The sequence below is a fragment of the Palaemon carinicauda genome, chromosome 19, assembly GCF_036898095.1.
Source record: "Palaemon carinicauda isolate YSFRI2023 chromosome 19, ASM3689809v2, whole genome shotgun sequence".
Classification (NCBI taxonomy): domain Eukaryota; kingdom Metazoa; phylum Arthropoda; class Malacostraca; order Decapoda; family Palaemonidae; genus Palaemon; species Palaemon carinicauda.
The window spans coordinates 82,725,370-82,733,238 of NC_090743.1; the positions used below are offsets into that span (position 1 = coordinate 82,725,370).

Consider the following 7,869-nt stretch of genomic DNA (forward strand, 5'->3'; position numbering starts at 1 on the left):
GGTCGCACGTTTGTACGAGTAGTGCTATCACACATCTGCTATAGACTGAGTAAAGGGGTCTCGCTTGATTTCTTCACAGTTTTCTTCTGTTATGCCAGAAACTTTGACTGTTTTGGAATCCAGGGTAATCTCTTTTATGTGCTGTGTACCAAACTGGAAAGGAAATTAACGAACTGGACTAATAGTGAATGTTTTTCTTTTCAAATGGTATTGAAGAAAAAGCGTAGTTATTGCACGCAATCAAGAGAGCCCGATATGTTCCTAACTATAATAGTAGGGGAAGTACTATATTTATTGTTGTAGTAATTATAATTGCATTATATTGTTCATGTGGTATTGGGTACAGAATATCATCCTCTTGTATAATGATGAAAAGATTACCAAACTGTTTACAAAATTACTTTGGTATTTACACACGTTTTCCCTTGCTACTTGCTACTTCATTCTTTCTTTGATTTCTTCTCTTTCAATTCTTGCTTCCTCATTCTTCGGTTGCTGGCTCTCTCTCTCTCTCTCTCTCTCTCTCTCTCTCTCTCTCTCTCTCTCTCTCTCTCTCTCTCTCTCTCTCTCTCTCTCTCATTTTTAGGAAAATGCGTTTTGCACTTTAATATCTTAAAAACTATTTAAGTGTGCCAGCGACACTTCAGATCTAATTATATTGAATCAGAGACATCCTTCTTCGATAGGATAATTCGAAATAAAGTCATAGGTAGGAGAATTGCAAACAATAACAGTGGAAAAATAAAAATGAATCGTAAAAAATTTCAAGTACAGCAAATGTACAGCAAGATCAGGTGATTGTGGGAAATTGTGCAAAAAATATTAGATTATTTTAAATTGCCAGAATTGTTTACTTTTTATTTATATTTCAAAACTAAACTGTAAGAATCATTGTATTTTTTTTTTTTTGGGGGGGGGGGGACGGGGATCGCACGTGTGGTTTGAAATTAGTGGGTCATGAAATTAGACTACTGCCCTGGGAAAGTTTCTCTGTCTAATTTTTCGTAGCCCGATTATTAAAAGTCGTCTCCTTATGGTGTGTATGTTCTCCCCTTTTTTTCTATGAGGATTAACAGATGTAGATTGTAAAGAGAAACAAAGTGTGTATGTATAATGAGTACGTGCGTGTAAGTTCTGTGGTGTTCTGCTAACAAGGACAACGTCATCAGCATACTGTAAGTCAGCTAATTTCCTGTTATCAATCTAATCCAATCTTTCCCCATCATCCCCAACTGTTCTATGCACTACAAATTCAATGAGAAGAATAAACAACACACTCCCTTGAAGTTCACTGGAAATTCGTTTGATAAGACTTCACTAAAGTTAACTTTGCACTCTCTATGCTCATAAGCAGACTTCATCAAATTTACATATTTAAGAGGAACTCCGTAATAACGCAGGACTCTCCACAAAAGTGGCCGGTGCATACTATGAAAGGCTTTTTCATAGTCTACAAATGCCATCAAAAGTGGATTACTATATTCAACATATTGCTGTACCATATGCCTTAAAATGAAAATTAACCAAAATTCTTTAAGAGGCGTGTGTCCTCCACGACAAACTAAGAAATAGTATCTGACACATTCCCTTTTAAACTCCAAAATGAAAAAGGAGACATTAGCCATGAATTAGATTGTTATACTAATACTGACGCAAAAAAAAAAAAAAAAAAAAAAAAAAATATTTCTTAAGAAGATTTTCGTCATCTTTATATGTCCTGGGCAATCATAGATATGATATGAAATCAATATTTTTTTTTTCATTTAAGACTACGCGTTTGTATTTTTGTAATTATCCATTTTTTTCATAATGTATTTACTTTATGGAAATGAGAGATGTATTGGATGTGAATATACTTTATAACAATGACATTAGGCCCCGTGACCTTTATCCCCTATGACATTTGCCCCCAGACCTTGAAGCCTTAATAGCAATAGACACCACCACCCTAGACTTCTGACATTCAGACCCTAATGACATTAGCCCCTCGACTTTGATCCCCCAATGACCTTCAGGCCCCAATGAGTGATCTTCAGCTCTAATGACCTTGTGACCGATATGACTTTGAGCCTACAAGGATCTTGAGCCTTAACGACCTACTGTAGACCTCAAAGACATCGACCCTACCATTAGGCCTACCTTGAGCTTTAATGACCTACTGTAGACATCAAAGACATCGAGTTTATAATGACCTTTAGGCTTAATGACCTACTATAGACCTCAAAGACATCGAGCCTATAATGATATTGAGCGTTAATGACTTTCTGTAGTGCTCAAAGATATCGAGTCTACAATGACCTTGAACCCACAATAACCCAATTACCTTGAGCCCCAAATAACCTTGAGTTCCATCTAGTGGCCACCGATCTAACTATTAGCAAACCCAACCTTACTTAATTTCATTCCCACAACGACTATATGTAAAGCCAACTATTTCTGACCGTCACTCTATGGTGGCCATACATTCAATAACTGGCCTGACCCAATTCCCCCAACTTCAATAACTACAAAACTAACTTTGTAGTAAACAATGCTCCTATTATTCAATGCTGGTCATCCATTCAGCTTCTGACAAAACCTAAACTCCCACAACATCTCCGACTGAGAGAATGTAAATTTAATAAACGTCCCATTGACGTTGTCACGTTCAGTTCCCTTCCTGGAAGAAATAAATGAGCTTCGTGTAAACGTCTGGTAGGCTTGTGGTATGTAGAACGTTTAATGGCCACACCTGGCGCTGATGAGGTAATTTTGTCTTTCGATTTTCCGTGGCGAATAGTTATTTACCGGTTCATTAAACACTTATTAGTAGTGTAACTCTTATCCGCGCTTTTTAAATATTTAGTTAGATTTTCTTGTTTATATCACACAGGTTTATTGATTTCTAGTTGGTAACATCGGTTACGAAACAAGAGATTTTTTACGACTTATTTTTTTTCCCATACAATATTCTTTGCATTATGTAGTTTTTGCAATGAATTCCAAGTTTGTGATTTACTTTTCGCACCTGTAGTATTTTGGAATAGCATTAATTGACGCACGATTTTTTTTTTTTATTATTATGTTGCATTATTTGATATTGTAGTAAAAATTTCAGTAACTTTCAGTCAATACGTTGCAGCGGAAATGAATATCGGTAACCTTTGCTAGTGACATTGCTTATTCAATGACTTGTTTATTCCAATCTATTCACCAACGTTTTCCCGATTTACAATTGACAGTAGTATAGTTTCATGTCAAACGTTTCGTTGAAAATTTAGGCCATTTTTTATTATTAAACTAACACTTCACGCCAAGAATATCCTTATTCCAAGGCAGTGTTGTCATAGAAATTATTTTAACCATTGTACCGTGACTTTCTTATTTCTGACACCTACCTGTAGTCGTTATGTAAAATTGAACGGGGATTATACAGGAATATTTTTATACTTCGCTTAGCCTGGTCGATTTTGAGTTTGACTTCCATATGCCACTTCCCACTATATTTACCTTTTTTTTTATTTTATTTTCAAAAAGTTTTATCAAATCTAAAATCATGCTCTTCTGGCCTTGTTTGTCTGTTCTATTATTATTATTATTATTATTATTATTATTATTAGTAGTAGTAGTAGTAGTAGTAGTAGTAGTAGTAGTAGTAGTAGTAGTAGTAGAATTTCCAAGAACAGAAACACAACCAAACCCAATATTCCACCAAGCCAACGTCCCCCTTCCCCCCCCCCCCCATAGAACTCCCCACACATGGAAAACCCCCTCCATCACATGCTCACGTAATCACACATACACACATTAATTACGTGTCAAAGCCAACGCATACCATCACCACTTGTAACTATGTTCTGTATAATCTATACATGAGAAAACCTAGAATATTTTTCAGTGAGCACATGTTGGTAACAACAACAACAACAACAAGATCAACAACAACATTAATATTAATATTAATATTAATATTAATATTAATATTAATATTAATATTAATATTAATATTAATATTAATATTAATATTAATATTAATATTAATGATGTAAATCAAAACTTATTTACTAACCTAAATTTCTCCCTCAGAAATATGTTTTGTCAATAGATAATGTTAACAAATAACGAATATGAAAGGAATAATTTGATTGATATACCTGAAACTGAGGAAGACCTTGATAGGCCAATGAATAAATTCAGTTTGTTTGAAGTCTAGAGATGGAAAGTCCCTGGATATGTCGGAATAACTGCTGAGACGATATTAGCCGAAAATGAAGCGACTCCCAGAATACTTACAAGATTATTTTGTAGAATGTGGCATAAAGAAGAATAACCTGATGAATGGGAGCTAGGAGTGTTGGTGAAAATGCCTATAAAAAGATCTGACTGAATGCAATTATTACAGAGGTATCACAGTTACGTCATTTGTCATGAAAATATATTCTTCTTTGTCTGCATCTTTTCCCACTTTTATGTAGGGTCGATGTTTCTGGCCAGCGTTCTTCATCTATCTCTGTCCCGCACTTCATCACCCGTTAATCCCTTTAATCGAAGGTCATCCTTAATACAGTCCATCCATCTTCGATTTGGTCTTCATTTCCTTCTCGTTCCCTGTGCCTCCATTTCCATCACTCTCCTCCCAATATACTGTTCAAATCTTCTCATGACATGACCATACCACCTTAGTCTACTTTCTTGGATCTTATCTGATAGTTTTCTAACTCCTGTGGTACCCCTAATTACCTCATTCGGTATCTTATCTCTTTTTGTCAACCCACACATCCATCTCAACATTCTCATCTCTGCCACATCCAGCTTCTTCTCTTCTGTCTTCTTTATTGCCCATGTCTCCACTACATACATCATTGCCGGTCTCTCAACTGTCCTGTGTACTTTACCTTTCAACTTAACCCCTATTTTCCTGTCGCATAGTACTCCACGCACTTTTTTTCCAATTCTTTCATCCTGCTTGTATTCTGTGGTTTATTTCTGCCCCCAGGTCACCATCCTCTGCAACTGTTGATCCTAAATACTTGAAATTTTCAACTCTTTTCAATATCTCTCCTTGTAAACTAACTACCCCAATCTCCCCATTTTTCAATCGCAAATACTCTGTCTTCTTCCTGCTGATCTTCAATCCTCTATTTTCCATTTCTCTTCTCCACTCCTCCAATTTCTCTTCTACAATTCTCGCCTAGTGCTACACAGTATAAACCAGCCACTGAGGGGCGGGGTGGGGGGGGGGGGGGTGTTTGGCAAGCAGCTTCAACTTTGTGCCGGTCCCAAGCCCGGGTAAATGGGGAGAGTTGTCGGCAGGAAAGGCATCTGGCCATGAAAAATTAGCCAAAACGAATATGGCCAGGGAATATTGTCATGAAAATATATTAGTATGCTCATTCTGGAGAGCCTGGAGAGAAATATGGATGAAAAGCTGAGAGGTGGACAAGCAGGATTTCGAAAAGGTTGAAGTTGCACTGACCAAATTTTCATTTTTAGACATGATGTACAGCAATGTGTAGAATATAGAAATCCAGTTTTGATGGCATTTGTGGAGAGTTCTCCTTTATTATAAAGTTCCGCTCAAATATGTAAATTTGATTAACTCTGTTCATGTGCGTAGCAAGTGCAAAATTAATGTTAGTGGAGTTCTATCAAACAAATTTGCAATGAATAATGGATTACTCCAAGGGAATGTGTTGCCACCTATGTTTATCCTTCTCATGGATTTTGTGATGTACAGAACAGTTGGGGATGGTAGAGAAGGGTAGGGAGGGATTTGTAACAGGAAATTAGTTGATCTAGAGTATGCTGATGACGCTGTTCCTATTAGTAGAACACTACAGGATTTGCAATGCTTGCTTACCAGAGTGTATGAAATATCACATAAGGTTGGGCTCAAGATCAATAGGAGAAACACACGAGAACATGTTATGTAATGGGAGATGAAATCTCATTGAAAGGAGAAAGAATTAATGAGCTGGGATCATTTAAATATCTACGATCCATGATCTATAATAAAGGATCTTTAGAATTTGAGTTTAATGAAAGATTGAAAAAATCAAACTAGGTTAAGTAAAGTTTGGAAATCAAATCGCATGCAATTGCATATAGAAATCAGGCTATATATCAGTTTAGTGAGATCGGTGTTACTGTATGCACATGAGTCGTGGTATAACAATGAAACAATATCCGACAAATTTTGTAGGTTTGAGAACAAAGCCCTCAGAAGAATATTGGGAATTAAATGACAGGACAGGACTAGAAATGAAACTATAAGAGAAATTACTCGAATGCCATATGTGGATGAGATCATGTTGTTGGGTAGATGGAGATGGTTTGGGCACTCCGCAAGAGAGATTAGTTCACCAAACTTTTAACCGGGATTTACAAGGCACTAGAAGAGCTGGGATACCCAGGCCTACATGGCTGAGGACTATGAAACGGTAAGTAGGAGATGATGAATGGAGAAGTATTGATTTAAAAGCTCATAATATAGTGACGAAATCTAACCCAGGCCCTTTGCGTCATTTGGCGTAGGAGAAGATGATACTGATGATGAACGAATAAAGAGATTAAAAAGTATTGTGAGGATAACTGTAAATTGAATAACACTCGCCGAAGTTAACGACAGGACCTTGTTTTCGGATTCATGCTACATAATTTTGTAACTTTTCACATTTCTTAACACAAATTGCGATAAATTACACTAAGTACAAGGAACAAATGTGATTATAAACGTTCTTTGAATACCAGAATCTACAAAAATCATGGAAATAATAAAACTCGTTGTAGGTGAAAATTGCGGGAGGTAAAAAGAACAACCTACTGTCAAATACCGAAGCGGAGATGGAAGGTTATTGCGGTTGTAACTCGGCGGTGAAACTATGAATTCCTTTAATTGTAATTTTTATGAAACACCACAGTATACTCATACCGAAAATATTGCTATTGATATAATCTAAACCTTTAAGGAAGAAATAGCAAACGCTAAATATATCTTAAGCTATTAAATCAATACTTCTACATTCATCATCTACTACACGCTTCATAGTCCTCAGCCATGTAGGCCTGGGTCTTCCAACTCTTCAAATGCTTTGTGGAGCCCAGTTGAGCGTTTGGTGAACTAATCTCTCTTGGGAAGTGCCCAAACTAACTCGATCTACCCCTCACCTTGATCTCATCCACGAATAATCTCTAATATTTCATTTCTAATCCTGTCCTGCCATTTAACTCCCAATATGCTTCTGAAGGCTTTCCTCTCAGATCTACAAAATCTGTTGGATATTGTTTTAATGTCACACCACGATTCATGTCCACACAGTAACACTGTTATCACTAAACTTGGGCCCCATACTAAGTACCGATGTGACAGGTACTTAATTAACTTCAAGAAATGCAGTACAGTTGGTCGCCTTATATAAATTACATATATATATATATATATATATATATATATATATAATATATATTATATATATATATATATATATATATATATATATATATATATATATATGTATAAATATGTGTGTATATATGTGTACACACACACACACACACACATATATATATATATATATATATATATATATATATATATATATATATATATATATATATGTATGTATAAATATGTGTGTATATATGTGTACACATATATAATATATATATATTTATATATATATATATATATATATATATATATAATATATATATATATATATATATATATATATATATATATATATATATATATATATATATATATATATATATTATATGTATATACACACATATATACATACATTTATATAGAATATGATTATGTATAAGTAATTTTCATATATGTATGTGTAAGGGATAGGGAGAGCTTAAGTTACTACCGTAGAATAG

At 35.1% G+C, this 7,869-nt stretch overlaps 1 protein-coding gene across 1 annotated transcript in view; it reads left to right on the top strand.

Moving 5' to 3' along the window:
* The window catches only part of LOC137659102 (fibrocystin-L-like), a 45,435-nt gene that overhangs the window by 7,063 nt on the left and 30,503 nt on the right, over positions 1–7,869 (top strand). The window lies entirely within an intron of this gene.